Raw genomic sequence first — 27,259 nt, 5'->3', positions numbered from 1 at the left:
TCATTATGATTTTGGGTGAGCCAGTTCAATTTCAGTATTTACCCCGTGTTATGATATAGTTTTATCAATAAAAGGGTTGTTTGTGTTATATGATATTTATAGTTTGTTTTACCTCATTTCACTGTAGCCCCCATGTTGGACAGAATCTGTGTACTTTGTAGGGCTACACCTATTTATTTTTATTATTTATTAATCCACTTTATATTATATTCTTGATTAAAATGGTTTAAAAAAATGATGTATAACAGAGAGAGGTTTCTCACATTGGAAAAGCTGACATAAAGTGGTGTCTTTTCTGGTATTTGTTTTGCTCGAATATTAATTTATTTATCATTTGATTGCTTCAACTCTAGCTTTTTAATTGTGTTTTTAACTTCTTGTCTTTTTTGTTTTGTGAATCTTTGGAAAAGTGTTTCATTTTTATTTTCTATATAAACAGGTTCAAGTCAGATCATAAGGAATATTGCCAAATGTAATCATAATGAGTCTTTTAAAAATAAGCTGACTGTGCTGACTGGAAGAACTGCTCAGGATGAAGCAGTATGAAAAGTGAAAAACAGGGGAACATGTGGGAAAGTTGTGCAATGTGAAAAGTTTCGTAGATGTGACATCAGCTAATCTGATCTGTTAACTCCTTGATAATCACCAAGGACCATTCGGTCTCAAACACGCTGAGACTTCCCCTTGACATCTTGACAAGTGTGTGCTCTCATTTTTCCTTCTTTTCATCCAGGTACTGACTCTAACATCTGACTCTAACATCCAAATTTATCACATCATATGGGAGCAGGAGAAAACCAAAAGACTAAAAGCAGACATGCAGAGACTGTGCTTTAATTATGGTTAAGTTGAATAACACAGAAAAAAAACCCCATCTCTGCTGCATTTAAATTAGATGAAGAATCACACTATAAAGTGCACTTGAGCTACAAACCATGCATCTCCAAAATGTCAAAGTTTTAAATAGTTCATTTCGCTGGAGAAGAAGTAGACAAGACTTTTCTTAGCTCATAAAGGAACATGTAACCCTTCTATTTATGAGAAACATAAAATTTTTTAAAAAAATCATCAAATTGTTAAATACATGGTTTTCACTGGACAGCAATGATGTAGAGATCTCATTAACACGCAGCACTGTATCTAATAGGTCTTAAATGATGCCTTTATATTGGGAGTCACCATTCATTGTTCCTGTATTCCTTTTCCATGTGAATGTCCAGGCGAATAAGAGCAAAGCCCAAAACGTACAGCAGGCATATCTAATTTTCTAAGTGCATCTAAGAAAAAAGCTAATCTTAAGAAAAGCAAAAAATCTGAAAGCTCTATAGCGCAAAGCAAATACGCTGCGAGGATTATCTGAATAACGTCAATTTCAATCACTCAGTTCAAGCACTTCCATAACATGAAGATAGACTCATGAAACAAATGTTCAGGAAATACAAAGCAACTGTGGCGTCCTGTCCCCTCATTTCCTGTCATTGCTCTACTGTTGACTTACTAACAAAAAAAGCCCAAAAGTGTGTTTAAAGGAAAGCTTAAATACATATTCATGCAGAAAACAAGCAACAGAAAGTTGTTAAAAGAGAAGGAACAGTGATCATGATGATGATGTGAAGAAAGCATGGTCATAGGAACCAATGACAAAGACAGGGATGATAAAAAAAAGAAGAGAGGAGGAGGATGTCCAACTCACATGGTGCCCAGTCACCTGAACCGGACAGCTGAAGCTGGATCAACTGATCCCAGCAGCCGGTCTCTGTCTGTGTCTCCAGTTTGAAAATTTGTTAAAAAAAATAAAAAATAAAAAATAAATTAAAAAATATATATTCTTGCAACTAAATCCTTTGACAACAGAAAACACTGAAACTGTGAAAAATATTCCTCATACACTCAAATGGATAAACAGGGTAGATAGTTGGATAGCGAGGAATACAGAGAGAGAGGGAGAGAGGGAGAGGGAGAGAGAGACAGAGAGAGAGAGAGGGAGTGTGATGATCCATAGACAGGCCGCTGAGATCTCCACATCTGTTCAGCCAGACACGCCTTCCTTCTTTTCCAGACTGAAAGCGTGTAGAGGCAAGAGAATTAGGCAATTGGTGGTGGTGGGGGGTGGGCAGTGGGGTGTACAGATGAACAGAAGGAAAATGTATATGTTTGTGTGTGTGCATGTGAGAAGGGGGGGGGGGGGAGAAAGAGAGAGAGAGAGAGAGAGAGAGAGAGAGAGAGAGAGAGATTGTGTGTGTGAATGAGGCAGAAAGCACAAGAAGAAAAGACAGAAGTTGTTTTTGACTTGTGGTTTTGCTGCAGTGACTCTGTGCTTTCTTATTCCTCCCGGGACAATGTGACCCCGCTCCTGTAATTTCTGAATCTCTGAATCTGGTAAGTCCTGCTGACTAATCCCTAAACAATCCCGGGCTCAATCCTCTCACCTCACGTGAGCAAAAGAGCTCAGCTGGACATGGATATGATGTAACACATGGTCACTTCTCCCACCAAAGCTGCTGTGACTGCCATCATCATCATCATCATCATCATCGCTGCAACAGCATTCATATTCTCTAAATTACGATTAGCAGATCGCTTTGCTTTACATTTAATCATTCATGTCATGCAATTTCTGCTGAGCCTGTTTGTGGATACCACATGTTGTGAGTTCGAAATGAGGCACCCAACACGTCAGAAAAAAGATGTACTTAGGAACATTTAGCACCACAAAATTAAATATAAAATTATAATCATGATGTTTTTACAAAATTATAGACACTGAATGATAAACTTGAGAGTTTTCTTTCAAGTACAGTCAAATGAGTCTTCCCTCCAACAAATCTGCGCTACACTCAGACCCAAAAAGGATGTGATGTTAAGATTCCAGGTTCAGGTTCAGATTACTTTATTTGTGCCCGTAGGTAAATTTGGTTTGCAGTAAAAAGAGTGTAGAGTGATCAGAAACTGGGAACAGTATGTTAGTTTTTTTTAAAAGCTGATGGTACAACACTAGAATACTGACTTCTCCCTTTCCAAACACAGTCCATCACTGTTTACACTGACCGAACGTACAAATGCACAGTGAAGTTCAACAAAGGTGGATTCTGGCCTCTAAGGAGATCACACTGAAACAGAAAAAGAAAATCTTGAATTGGTCAGTTGCTAACATCCTCATGATGACAGTGTTAACTTACTTATTCTTAGTAGGTGTAATGTTTTCTATATTAACCATATTAGGCTAGCATGTTAGCACACACTGACATTTACTAATAAGCAGTGAGCACAAATTAGGCCTGAGGCTGGTGGTAATGTTTTCAGGTTTGCAAGTGTTTAGTCATTAACCAATGTAATGGACAAATCAAAATGTGGACATGATGGCTTCATCGTGGTGCTAAAGGAGATGTCACGGGCTTGTTAAAGTCATTAGGAATCATTGTATAAGAAACATGAACGTCTGTACAAAGTTTCATGACAATACATCCGAGAGTTGATGAGAGTTTTCATTCTGGACTAAAGTTGTGGACTGACTGATTGAGATTACCATCCACGGAGCCGCGCTGCTAGCACAGCTAAAAACCTACTGATGGGACATCTACCCACAGCACAGTCCATGATAGGGCTTTTATCGTCAACACATGAGAAGATGTCAAAACCCGGACGTATATTTTGACACATTAATGCAAAAAATCTTGCTCCATCTAATCATAAAGCATGTCTTCGTCCTATCCATCCTTTGCTCATGTCACTGGTGTTGAGCAGTAAAGCCATCCATTGGACATGCATGCATGAGATTAAAATCTTTGTCATCATCATCAACCCTGCAGCTGTCATCATATCGGCCTGTTTTTGATTCATAATGTAAGGCAGCCCAGAGTACAGAGGAATTGTCTTTTTTCCCCCTAGATTTGAAACATAGTTTTTCCCTCAGAAATCCTGTTAGTGCTCAAATTTCATTTCCACCAGCTATTGTCTTTGCTGTGGCGGCATCCAATGAGCCGATGCGTATGTGCCATAACAATTATGCAACAATGTTGGAAAAGGTCTCGTCTGGAATGTGATTGTGCCTACATCGGCAATGAATGCCTGGAATCTCTTGCCTAGCATAATGCTATAAACTGCTATGCATTTTGATTAATATACATTGTGTACCAGGGACAACACAATCAGAAAGGATCAGGTTTTCTGTAGGTTGATGAGACTACGCTGCGTCTCGATGTGAATGAGTACCAGCTGTAGGGAGCATGCAGTGACGGGTGCAGACAGTAATTCTGAATGATACACAGATATTCCATGAAGTAGGATAATGCCCTGTGGTCTCTTTACTGCAGACTATTCTTGTGCTTCTTTGAGCAGGTTTATCCTCAGAACTGTGTCATTCAATTGTTTATTAAATGAAGGAAAATCTTCACTAATCCGTGGCCGTCTCCATCTGGGATGTGTGTGTTTGTACGGCGGCAGACACAGACAGATAGAGACAGTTCAAGATGTGGATATTGTTTATGAAGTCAAATCCATCACAAGAGGGAAATATCTGGAAAAGCTGCCAATAAAGGGGATGCAGATATGATAGTATGTAGTCTCACTAAACTCTGTCCTAATTATATTTTGCCAAAGGCTATCACTCAGCCAAGCCACGCTTTATAGCAGCTAATTGGATTCTTCTCTTTAGAATAAATAATGTTTTTTGTTTTCCTGCAGGGCATCCTGGCTATGAGGTACTGGTAGTGCCTCAGCTACAACAACAGCAATTAAGACGGCAGGGACGCTGGACTCGCAAACCTGCACAGAATAATCAAAGAAAAGTCAACCCTGTCATGCATGTCTGCGCTGGGGCACAATTAAGAGATCAAATGCACATCTGCTGTAGTGTCTCGACTCGACCATAGGGGGCAGCACATTCATATGATAAAAACAGATCATCTGATTATGAGATAAAACCACAGTGGAAATCATCGTATCACCAGAACAGATAAATATCTAAATATTAAACTCATCAAACGAATTGACTGGAAACTGAAGCAACACAGTTTGTGCAGATGGGATTTTGGAAACCAGGATGAGCAGGTGGGTCTAAAAATAAACAAATAGGTGTCTCATTTATTACTGAAATACATGTAATTTGCATGTCTAACAAGGCATCCCAACCTAATTCTGCTGTGTGCTGAGATCAAGTGAAGGATAAAAAGTCAGTCCCTCTCTCGAAGCCCTGGGGGAGCCGTGTCGGCCTTTGTGAAGATAAACTGATCCTCTTTAACCAGCCCCACTCTATCTCCCCGAGTAATCTCTGCTTCCACCCATGTCTTTCTCTCATGTGAGTCCCTCTCTCCAGCTAAAGCTTTAGCTGCCGCTCTCTATTTACACCTCTCCCGCCCTTTTTCCAATCAATACAACAGAGCTGGGTGTGCTGCCTAAAAAATTAACTGATCATCTGAAGCAGGGGAAAGCAGCAGCAAAGGTTAAATGTCTTAACAAGGGGCAGTCAGAGAGATTTTAAATATAATTTCTAAAAATGCTATACTGGCTGTAAAAGTCAAACATTTTCTGTCCACAACTTGGAACTCGCAGAAAATGGTTCATATTTATAATAACTCGTCATACTTTAACATTTACTTCAAACCATATGTCATTTTTAGTCACTTGTCATCTCTAGAAATATGTCACATTCTATGACCTTTAGTCTTCACTAACAGGTATATCTTTAAATTCACAAGCTACATGAGTGAAAGGCAGAGGCAACTTATTACCATATTAGAGCAGCAACTGATGCTTGTTTTCCTCACAAATGCAGATGAATCTTTTGACTATTTTTTAAATTAAAGCACAGGTCATTTCATCAATAAAATAAAAAAAAGAAAATAGTGAAAAATGAGGTCAGATGAGGTGACCTCATCAAAGCTTGTTTTTTGTGATCAAAACTTTTGTAAATAGTCAAATGTTATGAATCTGCAACATTTAAAAAAAATGTCATTGTTTGATAAAGAAATTCTATATAAATTGCAAGAGATTTGCTGATTTTTTTAATTTTTTTTTAATTACTTGCTAATCACCACTTAGTTTTTTTATATTTTCCATTTCAAAGTCTTTAGAGTTGCTAAAGTGATAATGAAGGTCTTTCAAGCACAACTTGATTGACAAAAAAGTAAAAAAGAACAAGTGTTCACAGCCATGCGAGCGGCTTTGTGAGACTGAGCTACATGCTAACATCAGCAAGCTATATGCTCACAATGACAATATTAAGATGATGTGATTCATGTCACATCCAAGTCACCATTATAACCAGTTTCCCTCCTGTAAATAGCTTTCACGTCAACATCTAAGTCATAATTGCAACTGGGAGAGTTGAATGTTTCTTAAAATTCTAACATATCCGACTTGTGCTAAAAACTATGACTACAGCCGAAGTCTGCTGTCAATGATAATTAAACACTGAAATTTAATAGATGCTACATTGACTAAGCTCAGTATTTCCAACCTTCTCACGTCCAACTCTGCAGTCTTGAGTTGTCCCATGACATGAAAACCTTTAAGTGCTAAACATGGAAATCTTCTCCATCCTTACCTTCCCTCACACATGTGAACACGGCATTAGCAGCTGTAACGTTTACCATGTTCACCATCTTAGTTTAGCTTGGTAGTATGCAAACATTTGCTGATGAGAATGACATTGGTTTTTCAGGTATTTAGTCATTAAGAAAAGTATTAGGACAAACTCAATTTTTGACTTATTTATGGCACTAGATGAAAAGTCGGGGGAACAGAGTTATTACAGTTCCTACAGATCGCAATCTCACTGCAACGTGTCCAATAGTAAACAAGACATTTCACACCAAAAAACAACCTCCTGGTTGCACAAGAGGAAAAATCATGATCACCAAAGTCAGTAGGATTGATCCTCTGGCGGCCATGAATGTCTATGCAACATTTCATAACGATCCATCTCATGGTTGTTGAGATATTTCAGTCTGAACCAAACTGCACCGACCGACCAACACTACCATACTGCTTAACAGGGATGGCTAATAATCATCCCTGTTAAATATGGCAAAACCTTATCTTGTAACTGATGCTACACGAGGGGTGGGAAATATCGAAATCTTCTGTCTTTCTTTAATGATGCATGTCATTTTATGCTGCGTTACATCCGTCATGATATATTCAAATATCTTCAATTTTCTGGAAACGTATTTGAGAAATAATTCAATTGCCAGTTTTTTATAATATCTACCAGCTGACAAATTTCTATTATCCCACAGAGTGTATATTGATATCGTCCCTATGCTACATTATTAATGAAAGCGGGAGATCACAGTTTTCCGCTCAGACAAACTGTGGATGAAACCGTGCCTGTCTGAGCTGGGATCTGTGTCAAAGCAGTAACAAAGTCTTCAAATGACCCCATAAACGCTTAGCCATGCAAGAACAGACAATATAATAAATTATTTAAGCACCAGGAGCCATATTACAGAAACTTCCTCACTTGCAGAGCCCATCTTAACTTAAGACTTAAGATACAAACTTTCTGTGATTTGGCTCCAGACTTCCTTTCCTTATTATAATCTTTCATTAGTCTGGCTGATTAAGAAATCTAGATCACCTAGAGTTTTAATTTTATTAGGCAATTTAAGAAGTGAAAAACCGACTGCAAACTGTTTTCCCAGATTTGCTGATGTCAAACGAGGACAAACATGATATTGTGACTGAGCCAGAGAAAACGGGGTTATTCTCTGACTTTTTGACAGGGAGGAATGTAGGACAACAAAATAGCCTTGTTGGTGTAAAACTGCACATTGGACTGACCCTACAGGCTTCAAACAGATGGTGCTTCAATAATAAATATTTGGGGAAGGCTCCTTTAAATTGGATTACATTAGTGTAATCTCTGCAGCTATTTTAAACCATTTTGAGTGTGCTATCTCATCACAGTAGCTTTAATCCCTCTTAACTTTTGATTGTGTTTAAATTGATTCTCCTCGCACACATGACTCCAAACTCCCACAACCTCCCTCTGGTTCTCACTGAAAACAAACTCCTTTTTACTCTCACATGCATAAACGTGCACACATGAAGTCATGCAGACAAGAAAAAAAAAAACAAAAAAACATGCATACACACAACACAACTGAATACGTACCTAAATATTATTTGTCTTTACAGGATCAACTTGAGGTCACAGCAGATGTAGCAGTCCACTCATGGTGGAAAAGTGGCAGCTTAAATCAGAAGTGGAAGGATTTAAACCAGCTGATTTAAAAACTAAATTTAGTGTCCAAGACATTAACATTAACAAGAATTTGAAGTGAACACAAAAAGCTTATCACTTATTTTGAAGGGCTTATAAAAGCTATTGAACCGACTGAGTTTTCTAAAACAACACAAAAGCATCCATAAAAGCCAGATCCTCACCAACAAAATGATGCTAGTCTACTTCACATGGCCTCTAGGTAGCAGCCCCTAATTCCCATTTTGAAAGTCGAACACATCTGACATGTTATTTAAAGCCTGTCTTAAAAATATTCACATGCTAATATATCCACCAAAACTGATTTTGCTTGCTGTAATCACTCCTCCTCGACAGTGAGAGACCCCTTCCTAAGTGATGGGGAGAAAATCCAGAGTCCTCATTTTGTGCAAAAATTAATTCATTAAAAGTTTATTTTAAGATAATATAAGTGTTCAGCAGTCTGAGTTAGACAAATCAAATCAGTCTCTTACGAAATTACATTAGTTTCAGTTCAAAAATAGAGCTCTTGGTTGGCAGTAAAAACAGGAGGAATGATTAGAACAAGCCAAACGTGTGTCGTTGAACACACGAGCACCTGTCTATTTATTTAGCACAAACCTTTTAAGCCACATTAATTAATTCTTGGCCACTTGGGGACAGCACAACAAGTTGTAAACATAAAACCGATGTATTACTTCCTCATAAAGTAGATAAGGCGAACACATCAGTAAACAGCTGTATATCTAGACATCCAGCAGACACTGAGCAACGTTAGCATTCACCTTGAGTTGTGTGTCTGGCCGCGTGGTTAATGCAAGTCCAATATTTAGCTCTTTTTAGATTTATTTTGCTCTCCATACTTTCACAGCCACATGCTCTGCTCTGTTCAGACCATCCGCTAGTCCCCAACTGTCTGTCTGGCATTTCCAGCTTCCTTCTGATACCACTGATCATCGAATGTGAACCAGAACAGTTCAGTTGCGGGCTGTAAAACTAAAGGAACAAGACGAAACTCAGCATGCAAAGCTGAAGGGAACTTCAGCGGTCTGTGGGTTCATCGTAAAACGACCCCTCTCATAAACAACTGGTCATGTGATCCGTTGATATAAAAATAATTATCATAGCTCCTGCTACGCTTGTTCTGCAATAGTCAAGACTGGTGTGGACACATTTCCTTTCTGCAGCCACTTCCTTCACCGTGCCATTGTCCCTGCTGCTGCAAACACACAGGTGAAAGGATGAGGCTTTTTTTTTTTTTTTTTTGAGGCCCAAACAATTTTTATTAAGAAGCTACCTTGTAATTTCTCATTACAGAAACTATTTATAACCTTTTATTCAGGAACATTAAATCATCAGAGGCATGATTATCACAACCTGATAGTCATCTTTCTAGAACCAACACAACACAAAGTGCCTGCTTTGTTCTTCACATTTATTCATTGCATAATCGTGTGTATGTGTCTTGTGCACTTTCCCTCCTTTCTACAAGACCTCACTACACAGTTCAGCGACCTTTTGAACCTTTTCACACGCTTGCCGTTTGTCCTCCGACTCTCCTTACTACATTTATTTTACTTGCGCGATTATGCACTTGCTGCCACAGAGGCATGCATGCTTGTGTGTTTATGTTGAATGCCTTTCATGTCTTCTTATAGCTCTGCCATCCAACACTTTTAACCACAATGCACAACACGAGACAGACAAACGGGAAACAGAGAAACAGGTTCCTACAGTCAGCGAGGGAAGGAGGGAGCAGTGGGCTGCAGCTTTGATCACATGCAAATACCACGCACACAGGGGATATAGGTGTTTATGTATGAAAACAAAGAGTTCTATTGTAGACCAACTTTGGTTAAATATGCAAGTTGGTGAAAAGGTTTATATGAGTTTGTGAGTGGGTATTGTTGTTTGAGCTGTATAAATATTGAAAACCAAAGAGGTCCGCGTCAACAGTCCATATAGTAGCTGATGTCTTCTTGTGGTTGTGGTGTGTCGGTCAGTCTGACTCAGAGTAGTGGATGCCAGTGGCCTTTTCATCCCAGCTGTCCATCACAAGTCCCACAGTAGCCCTTTCAGAACCCCCCCCCCCTCCAGCCACCTCTTGGGTCCTAGTGGCAGGGAATGAAAGGCAAACTGAGAGCTTAAATGGGTCTGCAATGTTACACCACAACAAGGCCCACAACCACCCTGCCACCCCTCACACCGTCTCGGGTCTTTGAAGAAGATATTTATAAACCATTAGTGTGGCAGCAGGGCGAGGGTTGGCCGTTTTATCTCCCAGATCTGTCATGGGCTACCATGCACGAGGCGAGCTGTGCTGACAGAGTGACAGAGTGAGGGCTGTTAGGGCCACTGCTACACAAGTCCAGGGTCGAACGTTGGCGGCTAAGGCCCCCTGACTGCCTCGCCACTTCACTGCCTGTGGGACATGGGGAGGGTTTAATGCACTGAGACTGTAATTAAGAAGTTGGGTGATCTGATTTCAGACTTCATTCAACTGAGCTCACATCAGAGAGGAATTATAAGATGAGGCTAATAATCTGTATACAGCATCAGATACTCAAATGCCTCCCAAGTTCATCACGAGAGAGGTGTATGGTGAGGATGTGGATCCATCTGGAGAGTGAACTTTTTTTTTCTTTTTAAGTGTTTATAAGTGTCCGCTTACAGTCTGTTTTTAATTGAATAGTTTTTTGGAAACATTTATTCTCTGTATGTTAAATGTGAGTCTACAGCCAGCAGCCAGTAAGCTTAGCTCAAAGCCTGGAAACAGCCATCCTGACTCTGCCAACATCATAGCCCAAGTGATACAGGCCTTTTGAGGCCAATATCAAAAATAATATTTGGAAGTTATAAATGTCTGATAGTAAAAACACACTGGCCAATAGTGGTAGTAATTTGTTAATGTATGATGATTGAGTCCGATCCCTTAGATTTGTTGCTTTTAAAAAAATAAAATAAAATTCAACCAAGATACAGACTAAGTTGGACATTTTACAGCTCTTGGACAAACTGTAATAGACACGGTTTCTAAATGACCTCAAAACTAATTCTGCATTTCTGTACAGCAATTTCTTGATACTTATTGGTTGGAGATATACATCAATACTGATTTATCAGCCTGGCCGATTTATTAATGCAAGTTCAAAGGCAAACCAAAGTGTTAAAACGACAAATCACTTTTTTACGATGGGTTATATACTGCACTATTTCTTGGTCGAGTACAGTCTTGGCTGGTTGCCTGCCAACTGCTCAGAGCCAAGAAACTCTCCAAATGAGATATAACGTTTTAAATAGTGAGTTTTAGAGATGCCCTGTTGGCGGATTTTGTTGGCTTCGGACAGAGTCTGACTAGCTGTTTCCCCCTCTCTCCATTCTTGACTTCAGCTTTCACCAGGAACTCGAAGGTTGAATCTTGTGCCCCTGTATAAAATCAAGGCACTGTGAGAATCATCCGTTTCCACAGTCAGAGGTATTCCCAAAGCCCAGGTATAGATTTTATAGTGAAGTAAAATCCAATCCATCGAACTTATTTTCAGGTCACTAATCGATATGAATCAGCAGACTTCTTTTGATGAATTGAACCATTTATTTTGAGGAAAAAGCACTTTGAATTTTACTGCTTTTTCAAACCGGGAATTACATTTTAGGGCAACACAAACAAGGTGCAAAAAGTCTTGACATATTATTATCTTATAAACTTTATATAGTGAACTTGTTAGCAAATTGTTGGCTACAGTTATGGAGAGACATAATATTATATACACTAATATTCACCCTGTTTTAGGCCTGTTTTTCTATTCAATTCAAATGTATTTATAGAGCACATTTAAAAAACAGCAAACAGCTGGCCAAAGCGCTCTACAAGACCAAGAAAAATATACAGTCATCACAGAAAATCAAACATAGAGCCCCTGCATTCAGCCTTCATACACTGCCAATCAGCTCAGCTGCTGGACTCGCCCGGCAGACCGGCACAGAGCCAGCACGCACGGAGAGAAGGGTGGCTGCAGAGGCCAAGACTAACTGTGAAACCAGGGAGGATGACCGGGTCTCCGGTACAGCGAGACTGGAGGACCATAGATGGGAAATATGCTTAGCCTGGGTAACTGCTATGGAAATGAAGCTTTCAAGCAGCTGATCCGTTTTTTGGAGCTCTGACTTACTGTACTGGAGTTTACAGTCCGCACACACACAGCCATTATAGCTGAGATCAATCCAGGGTACCGCTCAAAACAAAAGACACTAGTGAGCTAGTTTCGTTACGACCATCCAACAATCACATCACTGATCTTATTTTCTGTGTTGCAGAGCTATTGTATAACTCACAAAACACAATTAATTATTCACTTAAAATAAGGTAAAAGTAATCCCACGATTGCTGAGAGTGGCGTTCCCAGACGTGTGCACCTGCGCTTATCCTTAACAACTAAAATCTACATCTGATTATTAAAATCCTTTATCCAGTTAAAAGATATGGTTAAAACGACCAAGATCTAAAAGTGTATCATAGATATACTGGATTAAGATGGATAGAAAGTCAAATCATGTCAGAGCCTCTGACAGGGAGACAATATCGCCGACTGGTCTTCACCAACTCCTGAGGGAAATATCTGGCCACTAAATCTGCAGAAATATCTGGCTTTCTGTTTTGGCAAAACTTAAAAACATGTTGTTTCAAATACTGTTTATCTTATAAATTTAAATCGAGAGCAGATTCTTTAAGATTTTATTATAATCAATCAGTCTTTTTTGAATTTACTACAACCTAGGAGGACGGATTTAATCAGCAGTGAAGCACATGTTCACCTCACCTTACATCTCAACCTCTATCTTTACCTTAAGCGCAGAAATGAGGTGATTAATAATTAACATCACCTGCTGCACAAGCCATTACATAGGCTAAATCAATATTTCAAAAAAAATCCTAATTATAGCATGCCATTTTAACATGAATGTATAATTCACTGCACATATCCGATAGAGCAGGAACAGGTATAGGTAAAGAGGGAATAAAAGTCTATTATTTGGTGAAAACGTAAGACTACTAAGGCTGGTAAGACTAGCCTTGTAAAACATACTACCTCTGTAAAGTTAGAAATGCTGTGGTCAAGGCGAGTATTTAAATCTTTAAAGAGACAGAGATGCAGAGGAGCTGAGCTCAGGTGGTTGTAGTGATGGTTGTACCCTCTGACCCTCTTCCCCACTGTACATTATATCAAACAGGCTGTTATACACAGATTGACCCAGCTGACCGCTTCATGCATGCCCTCACATGTCCACCTACAGTACAGCTGAGGGACCTGACCAAAGGTGAGAGTGACAACTTGCAGCCTATAGAGACCACAGGAAATAACTTGCCCCATCATGTCTCCCACCTGAGTCCCGACTGCTGCTCTGCTCTCCTGTTCAGTGCACACATTAAAGGGTCAGTTCATCCAAATCTCAAACTTTAGGCTATCTATCTATCTATCTATCTATCTATCTATCTATCTATCTATCTATCTATCTATCTATCTATCTATCTATCTATCTACTGTATCTTCCTACCTACGTATCTATTATGATATGCGATTTTATTACTCTGGAGAGAGAAATATCTATTCTACCAGGAAATGTGCATTTACACATACTGTGCAGCACCTTTGCAAGTGATGTCTCATTGTGTTGCAGCAAAAAGTTGAGACAGGTTCAGCTGTTTTGTCAGACGACCTTGAGTGTCTGGCGTCTACATTTGGAAACCTTGGCAGCGATGGGTACTTTTAGAAAAAGTCCCAATTGCTCTGAATGATCCACAGACTTCTGTGGCTGGTTATCATTGTTCCCAAATATAACTACTGAAAGGAAGGTCTGTGAATTATCCAGAGTAACTTTCACAGATGAATTTTCAATTCAATCTTCAAAGTTTGTAATTTGGGTGGAAATGACCCTATAACAGTTGCCTTACTTTGTCCCTATTAGCCTCACATTAAGCACGCGCTGCTGGTTACCTACTTCAGGAAAACAACCTGTAGCTAAAATTGCATCTGTACTGTTACATAATGAAAAAAGGTGACATGAAGAGAGCAGCCAATGGTACACCCCAAAAGATCCACGAATGAGGGTATTACGTTAACAACATTAGAACCACATGACCTGCTGCTGTCAAGTCTGTGTATCTACAAAAACATAAAAGATGTTATATGGTCAACATATTTAAACTCACAGAAATGTGTATTTCTTTGAACCACAACACAGGAGACAGTGTTACGCTGCACACAAAACCAGTGGCTCAGTCCATCAGCCCTGCAGAGTGGAGAAACAGTTCTTACTGTCCAGCACAGTTACAGCCAGCAGTGTTCATGTGTGACATTTTACTGCTGAGTAAAATGTCTTGTAGTCATCTGTTTGGCACACTTGCAAATCACAGGCGTGATTAATGTGGCGCAGTGATTTGTACAGGTAATTTCGCTCTTGCTTTACTTCCTCACTGTGCATTACTGTGTTAATGTGACACACTTTATTGATCCCTGTAGGGAAATTTTCTTTTCACAGCAAGGTCTAAGTGCAGGGTCAGTAACAGGAGAGCGGCCCTGCAGCTGGTAAAGATTCAGTGTCGTGTTGAAGGATGTTTGCTGTCACAGGGGCTTAAACTCGTGGCCTGTGGTTGAAGGGCGGTCACCACACTCAACATGCTGCCAAACGCTGCCTGCTGTTACAATATCAGCATTATTTCAATAGAACTAAAAGCAGATGTGCGGTACAGTAATTTCGCTGGATTTATGCAAAAGTAAACATACCTGCTATGAAATACACAACATACTGATTTACAGAAATCTGAACCACCTTCATGTAAAAATTAATATTTTACACAACCTGGGTTATTGTCATATATTTGGCCATCATTGCCTTCAGGTATTATACCGCTTTCTGCACCAAACTCATTGTGGTGATCTGGTGAGACAGCACCATCAGTAAAAACACCAGTAAAAGTGCAGTAAAAAGTAAATGTCAAAGTAAAAATAGGTCAGTCAAATCTCCAACAGGACGAGGACGATAAGCTGTTGTAAACAAACCCCAACTTGTACCACACTCATATCAAAGACAAAACAAATTATTAGATTTTACACTGACTCGTGGTTGAGTTTTGATCTTTCAAGCTAAAGATTAGGTTTTGGTTTCACTTCAGATCAGGGTTTTCCTGCATTGCCATTTAGTTGTTACGACACATTGGGCCTTTTCTTTCCCCTACCTTTACTCCTCATCTTCGGTAGCTAGGTGCAACAGTAACAGGAGCAAAGCACAGGCGCAGACTGAGAGGTCAAGGGGGTTATGATGATGATGATGATGATGATTGGCTTTGCATACTTGATGATGTAATCCAGTGTTTTTTATTGACTCTAGAGCTGAAATAATAATTTGATTAATTGCCTATCTAATGACAGAAAACCATTTTGACAATTGATCGCTTTTTTCAGTGATGATCTGTTGGATTTTTTTTGTCTTGTGTGAATTTCTGTATTTCTTGGTTTTGGATTTTTAACAAGACAAAACTAACAATTTGAAGATTACACCATGAGCTTTAGGAATTCGCATTTTTTTTCATTACTTTCTGATATTCTGCTGACCAAATGATCAATCGATTAACTGAGAAAATCATCACCAGACTAATAGATAATGAAAATAATCATTAGTTGAAGCCCTGACACACAATAGCAAACATTCTGTTTGTTGGACTCTGTTGCTGATATCATCACGTTCACAGGTCTGGGGAATTAGGTTTGCAGGATGAGTCAATGAGGGAAGGATGGACTGAGTGATTAAGTTTAAAAAAGCTGAAAAAGGTTTTATTTTGCAACCACTGACAGACTCCCTGCAAAATAACAAATACATTCATAAACACAATAAAGAGAAACTGGTGCACCATGATGGATAACATCATTCTGCTGTTATACCGGCTGTCTTGCACATCGCATTTCAAAGTAAATGAAATGAAATGGTTCCCAGTCTACACACAGTCAAAGAGAAAAAGAGATGCCACACAACAGAGAGACTGAGTCGATGCATGCTTGCATTCTACGCACACAATTAAGAGCAGCAGTAATTTAAGAGAGGTGAGAGGACTGTAATCAACATGGATTATATCAGAGAGTAAAAGGATTCGATGGCTCCCACACCCTGACATGATAGATTAAGTGAGAGAGGCTTTTAAGGCCTCTCGAGGGTCCGCTTGTGGATGCATTATAAACCGTGCTTTTGTCAAAGTGCTCCCCTTCAGAGTTTGGATTAGATGGAGAACAGTTGCTCCCTTGAGACTGACCGTGTGGTGTCTCTGTGTAATGGTCGAAGACATATGAAAGAGATGTATTCTGGTGTTTGTGTAATCCTCTTGAGCCACTTTACTTTTCTCTTCTACAGTAAGTTGATAGATAAAAACCAGCTGGCTTAATGAGGGCAGATTAGCCAAGTGGTATTTACCCCAAGATGTGGACCAAAAAGAAATTAGTATATGCTTCAATCTAGGGCTGCAACTAATTATCAGTTTCATTATCAATTAATCTGATGATTATTTTCTTGATTAAAAGTTTTTAGGTCTTCATTATACTCTGGACATAACACAAAACTGGAAAGCCTCTCACACTACTACTACAATAAACTTACAAAGGATTACTGTTTACTTACATTTCATTGTTAGAGATAACAAATTTCACCGAAACCATGTTTTATTTTCAGAATCAAGGCAAATCAATTAGACCACATGCTTACACAGAATATATTAATACTGAAAACTAAGCACAAGAAACTTCTGTCACTCTAAACCTGACTTAATACAGGGACGTAGTGATGTTAACTAATAACTCAGCAGCTTTGTTTTTTGCTTCATTAATGTTTGTAAACAAGAGTACAACTGATCAAGAAGGCCGAGAGGCTCTAATATGATTTAGAAACAGGAAAGAAAGAAGTACTAGTTTATTCATAATGCTAAATAAGCTAATTAAGGCTCCTCCTATATTGGGACAGTGGATACGTCGTTCCGCTATTCCCCACACCACTACGCATTCAAGAAAAAGCTTCTTTATCAAAGCAGCTTTATAAAATAAAATAAAGTAAAACAAAATAAAAAACTTATTGCATAACTGATACAGAGTTTAAACTGGGAAGCTCAGTGATCACAGTATTTTCATGTTGTTGAATGTGGCTTATGCTCCACAATAGAGTGCCTTCTCTAAATCTCTGGTTTTGTTCAGGTCTTTGTAGACAGTTTGTAGCAAAAGGGTTAAGCTTTTAATTCTGCCACAGTTCAACAGAGCATTGATTAGTTTGGATGGATGGGGTTTGTTGTGGAGGAGGTGATTATAGATGGTGATGAACGGAGCATCTGGATGCAACAGAAAATAAAGAATTCAATGTTATTTTTATGCATCTTTCAATGTTATATGTATATTTGCGCTGTGAGGTGTTTCTGGATATGAATGTAGGTAACCTGAGTATCTTCTGCTCTGGCAATTAAAGCCAGGCACACAGAGATCTTACAGACACATTTGTGCAGTGACTGAATGGCGCCTGTTGCCCCTTTAACCTGTGCAGCCTCACACCCACTCTCTGCTCTGAGACCCCTCTACCCAGTCATGTCATGTCTATCTGCAGCGGCCTCACAGATAAACGATCACTGTTTCTTAGGCCGGGTCACTAAGCTGCCTCTCTAATCTTATTATCAGCCCAAGCTGGCTTTAGCAGGGAGGGAGACGGGATAGACAAAAGTCGTACACAAGAAGACATCATAACATGACCACTGTCCTTTGACTCAGGAGACAATCGCATTATAGTAGAAAGACAAACCTGCTAGTGAGCATGGAGGGACTGTTTCAGGACGAGAGGCTGGTAAATAAAGATTTTATTCACTGATGCTATGCTGTACACAGATAATCTCCTTTTTCAAAAGATAAAGAAAAATGCATAGCGTTTAATATTTCCACTATAATACTGGATCATGTGTCTCGTTATTTATTTATTTTTATTTATTTTTTACACAAAAGCTCTTCACGCTTTTGTGTAAATGGTCAGAGACTTTGAGATGGTGCACTTCCACCAACTCCAACATTTAAACTGATATTCATATGAGACCATACAATCACTAATTTGGCATGTAAAAAAATGGATCCAATGATCTGTTGTTTATCGAGCCATTCGAAATAATTTGAAATTTATCCAGCTCATATCATCTGTGATTCACATTTCAGGTGTTGCGCAACGTGTAAAAATGCTGCCAACAACCCATTTATTCTGGACACAATAATGTCCTTCTGACCACAAACACTTTGGTGTTAAATTAGATGTGAGACATGCAGCAGCTTTCATTCTTGGGCTACGTGTCGCAAAACACTAACTAGGTTAAAAATAAATAAATAAATAAATGAATGAATGAATGAATGGATGGATGAATGAATGAATGCCTTCCTAACCTTTGTTTTAGAGCCTTTTCAAAGAAAACTGTCTTCCTGGAAGCAGAGCAAGGTCCTGAGGGCACAAACCATTGTCCAGGCCTTCAGCTAAACCAATTAGGTCTAAGTGCTGCTGCTGTCCCCTCACCCCACCCAACCCAAGGAAGCATAAAGACACCTGTGACTGGGTAGACGTGTTCACATTTACTTTCCAAAAGAAAATATATATTTGGAGTGCAGAGCAAACATTACCTTGTCTCCCATTTTAAACAGAACTTCATTAGATTTGACTTGGATGATGGGGTGTGTTTGTGCTTCGCAAGCATTTTTCCACTTGAACTGAACATCACTAATGAAACATATCTACATGGTCTGTAATGATCTTTTCTTATTTTTTGCTCATAGAAGGTGGAGTAATTACACAGCTGAAGAGACTAACTCAGGGTTGATGCAGGGTAATAATTACTTGGGCCTTGATGTTTAATGCCATCAGATATTAATAAAAAGATCGTGACACTTAAAGTGACTATGAAATTGGATAGTGTAGTAAGTGCAGAAAAAATAGTATAATTGCTGCTAAAAATACTGTTGGTGGTGTCAGTGTTTCCTGTTTGTGACGTGAAAACACGAACTTTAAGAATGTCACTGATCACTGTCTGTTGTTCAAAATGAACAGACAGCAATATTCGTCACCATTTCACCAACACTGATATATCTGTCAACATTAGCTTGTTGCTGCTGTACTGGTAACGGTGTATATGTTAACTGATGAGTTACAATAGAAAGCAGTACAGAAATGTGTTAATGTTAAAAAAATAATTACTATCGGTGGATATATGTTATCTGATTCTTTAGCAACAAATATCAATATCAGTCTCAAAAATCCAGTATCAGTGGAGCTATAGTAACCACATACTTCTAAGTTTGTTCTCAGAACAACTCAGACGTTGGTCACACAGGTATGCAAAACAACAGGAAACTACATCTTAAATGCAATGCTTTCAGAGCTTCAAAAATTGGTCAATTAACTGATTAATCAATCAACAGAAAACTAATCAGGAATTATTTTGATAACTAAATAATCTGTGCAATCAACTGTTCAATTGAATAATTCCTGCCACACTTTGGGAGTGAAAAATGATGACATGAATAAAACTATAAGACTAATATAGTAAATAAAAATGCTCTCTTGGTATGGCAGGGAAAGTTGTGTGTGCTTTAATATTGCAACTCTATTTCTGTGACTGCAGCAGACACACTAATGTTCTCATTTCAAATCAGTAAGGACATACGAGTGCACTGATTAGAAGATCTAAATGCACGACGGTCATCTCCACTGCAGGATTTTACTGAAAACTCCTACAGGATCTCTGTCAATACTTTGTTCTTCTTCTGGGTAATTAGTTTCAGTGAGAAAGAGAATAGATGAATAATGAAATAAAGTCTCAAATGCTACAAAACCAGGAAATGTTTTAGCCTGAATCACTGATTGATCACAAACTGCATATGACTTGCTACAGTATGAAAATGGAGCACTGGGATTTTTAAGGATATAAAGAGCTATTTTTCACCTCAACACTGAACATAAAAGTATATCTGTGATAAAGTTCACGTGGAGCAATTTTATTCTTACAAGCTCTTAAAAGCAGCTGTTAATCTCTGCTTTGTTTTTTCTAAATAAAGTAAATCTGAAGGTGACGCCGTTAACTGCTCAAAGCCAAACATCTAAAAATACAAAATGAAGTGTAAAAGCTACACTTTCATCTTCCTTAGTCTGCAGGAAACTGTCAGAACTGCAACAGTACTTACAATTACCTTAACAGCTGTAGTGTACAAAAATTACAAAAATCAAATGTATATCACACTGTACCATTACAATTGTGGGTGCTTCATGTCATGTCGGACAATTCTCTCACTTGCTACAAGAATCATCTAAAGACATCTAAATAATAGCTGGCTAATGGGAAATCTTAATGGAATTTATCAGGAAGAATTTGGCTTTAGTTATCTCGTGTCTCGAGGTTCACAGTTTAACGAGCAATTATCATTTCTTTCCAAAATGTTAAAACTAGATGTGTGTCCTGAGAGGAGAGACATGTTAGAAAATGGAAATAGAAAATATCTTGTGTGCAGAGCGTTGGCAAACACATCTGGAATCTGAAGCAATGACAGGATGAATATAAGAGCCTATAAAACGCATTACTCTAGCTGCTATACACAGCAAATCATTTCTCCTGTGTCTCACAAGTTTCAGGACAAATTCTACATTTTAGTGGCAGACTTGATACCAGAGAAAGTTGATGACTTCACCTTCCCATCTGAAATGAAGCATATTTGATGTCTGAGCTTTGCCAGTAAAGGTGCCACGGCTGCTGTGCTTATCAGGTCTGAGCAGGTTTCTCAGAAGCAGCAGATCAATTTAGAGGACCAACCAACCTCGGGTTGGAAATAGAAATAAGAAAATTCCCCTACTAAAAAAAAACTATGTCAGGTGAGACTCTCTCTATAGAGTCTAATATATGTAACTTAATGCATGACTGCCTGCTGCCACTTTCCCCACAGAGATACAGGAAGAGGTCTTGATAAAGCTGTTCATTCTTCTTGGAAACATGTGAGCTAATTTAATTTCAGCTGAGCTAAATTTTATATCGTTAAAAAAAGCTATTTTCAACACACACATGACTATTTAAGAGAGGCCATATAACTGATGATTCAAACAGCTTTGCCACCCAGTTTTTGTGTTAGCTAATTGTCTGTTCTGTCCTAGAAGAAACACTGTTAAGATACAAGAATTTTCTCCTGAACTTGCTGGTGTGCAGAGGAAGAAAATACTGATGTTTTCCTGCAATATGAATCTCACCTGGACAGGCATACAGTCTTTGCAGGAGGCTAACATTAGTGATGATGCTGAGGAGAAATTTCTCTTATCAAACCTCTCTGGTCATACTAATGACATCTGGTGAGGCTTGGACAGGAGTGTCACTTCAAGTGATGCTAAGGTCATTACTCTGCCTGCCTTCAATTCTCAATCATCCCAAAGAGCCAATTATTCCAGGGTTTGACAGATCACAGAGATTATAAAATACTGTTTGGTCTCGTATTCTGCTTGGTAGGTTGTTTCTATTTTGAGCGTCAACACCCCGGGGTATTAATTGTAATGGCAATTGCCTCGCCACCACCAGAGGGACCAAACAGAATGAAAATTTGATCCACAAACTAAATTGATGTTACAGCTGCAATAAACACTCGAGGGCTGGAAAACTAAGCGAGGGGATTTATGGAAACAACAATGGCCACTTCAGGAGGATTTATTATTACACGGTGAGCAGATACGGCGAAACACAGAGTATCATGACCTTAGCATTATAATCTGACTTTTTTTTCAAAAATTAGTTCGCCATGTAGCAATATTCTTTGACAGGCTATTTTGTTTAGGCTTTTTGTTTTAGCTTTAACCATTAATGGCTGTAAAATTTGAAAGAATTGGATCCAGCTCCAGTCATTCTTTAACGTGGTTCTGTGAGGTTCTACTTGCAAAGAACCAATCAGTGCTCAGAGTGAACACAGGCGGACCAGTCAAATTCCACCTCTTTACCAGGTCACCTCATTGCACTGCAACTGAGATGAAAGGAACTGAAAAAAATAAATCAATGTCACTCAATATTCAAAAGGGGCTGTAACTGATATTTTACAAAACGATCCATCAAGTGACAATGTAAATAAAAAAATATACCAATGTGAAAGCGGTTGCTAATGGTGATGAACAGAGAATTATCACCTGAATCTGTAACTTTCAGCTCATTAATTACAGTTTGGGTTCACTCTTGTTCACCCTCAGTGATGTTTTCAGACGTAAGCTGTCTTCATCAAAAAAGCTCTTAAAACAAGGCGCCTCCGTGGCTCACCTGGTAGAGTGCATATACCACATAGGCTTAGTCCAAACTGCAGCGGCCATGGCTTCTGGTCCAAACCGTGGCCCCTTTACTGCATGTCATCCCCTCTCTCCCTCCCTGCCTTTCCTGTCACTCTCTCCCAATAAAGGCAAAAATGCCAAAAATAAATAAATAAATAAATAAAAACCTCCAAAATCCCACTGTACATGACCTGCTCAGCACTAAACAGAAGACACACACAGTTAGAGTCCAGGTGGCGGTTACATTCACCAGGTGGCCAGATTTGATCAAAATTATTTTGAATGATACTTGTACAATTGATGACTAAGATGAAAGTAATTTTTTTATTTAGCTTCTCAAGTATTTAACACCTAGCTACCATTCTAGACGGCTAGCTTTACAATTTTAAATTACACAGCTCATCCTACTGTTTGTTAGCAAGAAATTAATTTTACTATTAGCACCTTCAGGTGCTGTGGCTACAAGAGATGACTGACTTCAACAAAAGGACAAAAAGCAAAAGAGAAACAAGACAAAGAGTCCACAGCCATGCTAGCAGCTCTGTGAGGCTGTACTTAGGCACGGCCCTGCTATGAGCTAAATGCTGACGTCAGAATTCTAACATGATGTATGTTATATGTATGGGGCTCCAAGTTATCACAATTCACTTAATCTTTTGAGCACCATGCATGTCAGTAATTTCATCTAAAGCCATCCAAAAAGTCGTGGTTACATTGGTTTCATCCTCTGGCCACCATGAACATCTGTCCATTTCATAATGATCCATACAATAGTTGTTGAGATATTTCAGTCTGGACAGAAGCTGTGCACCAACTAACAATGCCTGTAAAGCCAAGCCACTAGCATGGATAAAAACATAGTAGGATTTGATATTTATTTGGTATTTAGGAGAACTATGCTGTACATCAGTTCTGCTATATTAGATATGTAGCCTTGTAAAACATTTAAAAACCATTCAGACCACAGGTAACATCTTATAATTCCATTGTAAATATTAAGGAAGGTTCTCAGTAGACTAAAGTAAAATAAAAAGGCAAGCTTTCCTTGGAGAGTGCATGACATGAGAGGGAGTAACATTACAGAGGCACGGTGTAATGCAGTTTTAATCTGTGAGGAGGAATAACTGCAGCCCGTGCCGTTGAGTTGCCTCGCCACGGCAGGATTGACCTGAGGGACCTTCTTTAGCCTCACATAACCACGCCTGAAGCCCGTGAGGCCAGGTTACACCTCAAACCAGATGACAGCATTAATCTGGCCACAACAACCCTCCCCTCCATCTGGCGAGACAGTCGAGCAACAGGAGAAAGGAGCAAAGATGCCTCTCACTCCTCAATGAATACTAATCTCTCATCTCTACTCTGAGAGAAGCCATCCTGCTTCCGAACACGCCAATTCTGTCCTTTTACACATAAAAATGCACCAGTTTCACACGGCTATCATCTACCATTTTGAAACTAACCAATTACCAATACAGCTTGACATAAAACCCATCCAACCCTATGACACCACAATAAAAAAAAAAAAGTCCCATCTCCTGTTATTTTACTATACCTGCCAACCAGGACTATAATCTTATAGCGTCTTAGTGGAAAACTCATCTGCAGCGAACCAACAGCCTATTTCCTACCTGCACTACAAAGTCAAAAGAATAAAAGGTGTTTTTTTTCTGTCTTTACAGATGAGCAGTTTTCACGCCTTTTACCCATGAAAATCAATCTTAGTCTTTGGAGAAAAGCAAACATTTTAAAATGCTGATGAAACAGGTTTTTTTTTTTTACAGTCACATTGCTTTAAAAAAAAAAAAAGAAAAAAAAAGAGCCTATGTCTTAGTGTAACAACATCTTACAATTACTGTTCTCATGCTGCTTCTCCGCTAGAGGAACTGAGTATTTGTGTTGAACTGCAGAATCTGCCTGAAAATTAATTTCAGCAGGTTAACAGGTTCTCGAGCCATGAACAGCAGCATTAATAGGATTTCTCTGTCTCAAAACTCAACATAAATGCCTCGTGGCAAATCGCTGCAGACGGTAGTTAGTTAGCCTTGCATTGTGCATGTGTGTGTTTGCATGCATGCTCTCTTGAAGTTCACACATCTGTTTCTACCCAGAGCAAAGGTCTCATTTAAAGAGGGAATGGACCTCATTAGTGTGTGCCATTTTCTCAGGGTGCACCTGGTCTAAATCATCACGACCCTCGCCCACGCCTGGGGTTTAAATGACACACGCCTCCGAGATGCATCATTTACGGGCTACGATCAGCAGGGAAACCAGTGGCTCACACAAACTCAACACACCTCCTTTGGATGCGTTTCCCTTTGCGGAACGTCTATGATTTAGATGCTGAGAAGATGTTGTCGCCAAGGTGAGACTAAAGAGCAAAGCGGCCATCTGATTGGCACAGTGGGAAGATTGAGGTGTCCTCATCTCTCAGGTGGCAAAACCGGACTGGTCACCACATCATTAGTCTCATGAAGATGGAACACAGATGGAGAGGTGACGGAGAGGGGGCAACACACCTGTCAGGCTGCACTACCACTTGCTCAGTCAGCCTGGGCTTCATTATGATTCACTGCACTGAATATTTAAGTTTAATTATACGACAACCTGCATTTGACTCAGTCACAATCTGTAGGTAAGTTTACAGATGGATTTGATTAACTAACCAAACTGAAAACACAGTGAGTGCATTTAAACAAAGCCTTTGTGGTGGTCCGATAGTGAGCAGTGGGAGTTAATGAGCTGACAGGCTGATGGTTATTGGGGTAGTTGTGGTTGCAGCTAACCTGGCATCAGCCTTAATGATTCAGCCTGAGAGGATCCATCTCTTGTGATTCTGTGACGACACGTTACCTTTGAGCTGGGAGATAAACGTTTTAAAACATGAGAAGCATCATTTCCAGTTGTGACTATATCAAATATAATATTTTTTCTTAACATAATAATTGTTTAATTTTCAGTGTTGTTGAAAATAAAATGTTCTTCAAAAAACTGAGGGTTTTCTCAGTTTAATTTCAGACAACAGGATCATGTGCTGTGTCTTTTCACTTCTACGTCCAATTCCCTTTCTTCTTTGATCTGTTCTGTTTTATATGTTTTTAAAATCTGAATTGAAGTGTGACATGCCACTTGTTTTCAAATAGAGAAAGGAACAACCATTCAATATAATGGTGTATGGAAAAACCAGCACATTTGGATGGGCTGTTTCTGTTTCAACCAGCACAGCTTTTCTAGCCGTTACGGCACTGGTAACATGACACAACACAGCCAACCGCTGTGACTCGAGAAATATGTAGTTATTTCTTATTACAGCCTTTATTTCCCCTAAAATGCTAAAAGAACATGTAGTTTATATAAACTACCAGTTTACCAGTATAATTCATGCACTTAATTTGAGTTGACCAGACATGAAGACATGGAGGTGGGAGGTAAATATGAGCTGTTGAATGTTTTGACTTGTTTTGTTTGTTTTATTCTTCTGTCTTATGTTTTGTCACCAGGTTTTTATTGGTCTTTGTATTTTGGATGTGATAAATACTGTATACGATTGTGAGCAGTCCTTTCGTCAAGTAATTTGAATAATTCAAGTGCACCATATGAGGGCTGGATTAGTACAATACACATGAGTATAGAAACCTAATTTCATATAAGTTTTTAAATGATTTCAGTTCCGCTGTTGGCTTCAGATGATGTGTACAAGCCATTACTGGCGCCCTATAGTGAAGCTTCCTCGCTAAGTAAGACAACACGACGTTACCCCTCCGAGCTGTTTCTGGTGAGCCTCTCATCCAAACTGAGAAGAGGGATTAAGGGTGAGAACTGGGGCAAAACCTTAAGTTGTTCATTTTGTGATCATCATGTTTTATTTGGGGGTTTAGCTGTGCAGAGAGGTTTGACTATTTTCCCTGCTCTACCATGAACTCTGGGATATCTATTATGAAAATGCAACAATGTTTTTTTTTGTTTTTTTTTCTTTTGCCTCCAGTCACCAAAACCAAGCAATCTCCATTTTCTTGTTTCAGCTGTATTCTGAGTGTCTTCAAGTGTGTGGTATGGTTTTCCTTTAGCTTAGTATTGTTAAACAACTGCTACCAGCACATCACTAGCGGGCAGGTGCTTATTTACCTGTGCACAGACACATATTCAAATATTCAAAACAGAAGTTCCAGATATTCATGCGATAAGCTTTTCCAATATGTTTGTAGTTTGTCAGTCTAAATACATAGAAAGTCTGTTAAAAAGGATGCACTCCCTGTTTCCTCAGGTGTCTGCAGCGACAACAGTCCAGGACATGGGTAGAAGGCAAACTCTGTGTCTCGTGGACCCTCACATCAACTAATTTCAAATACACCTCCAGTGAATTAATTGTTTAAAACTCATTTAACTCATATTGAGAAACATATCACCCACAATTGGTTAGACTGGTTTTTGATTAACTTGTTAACTCTCCTTCCCTCTTGTAGACTGTTGTTGCCTTTCAGTTTAAACAAAAAACATGAATAAACCAAAGAGCTTTCACAGTCATGGTTAGAGAAGTGAGCTGGAGATGTAAACACATGATGCCTCTTCTTCTATGAAGTATATAACATTATCTTCAGTCACAGTCGAAGTTATTGCTAAAACGGTTCCAAATCTTTCCTCACTGAGCAGCATAATGATGGGTGTTATTGGACTGTTAAAGTGTGCTGTGGATAGAAAGTCACTAATGCACTCAGTGTACCT

General features: G+C 39.0%; 1 protein-coding gene across 1 annotated transcript in view; it reads right to left on the bottom strand.

Moving 5' to 3' along the window:
* esamb (endothelial cell adhesion molecule b) overlaps nucleotides 1-27,259 on the bottom strand; it is a 47,013-nt gene that overhangs the window by 12,654 nt on the left and 7,100 nt on the right. The window lies entirely within an intron of this gene.

This window comes from Seriola lalandi, unplaced genomic scaffold (genome assembly GCF_002814215.2).
Source record: "Seriola lalandi dorsalis isolate HSWRI2012SDOR001 ecotype SW California unplaced genomic scaffold, Sedor1 jcf7180002053927, whole genome shotgun sequence".
NCBI classification, from domain to species: domain Eukaryota; kingdom Metazoa; phylum Chordata; class Actinopteri; order Carangiformes; family Carangidae; genus Seriola; species Seriola lalandi.
Note: the sequence above shows the minus strand (reverse complement) of the source record. Positions and strands in the feature narration are given on the sequence as shown.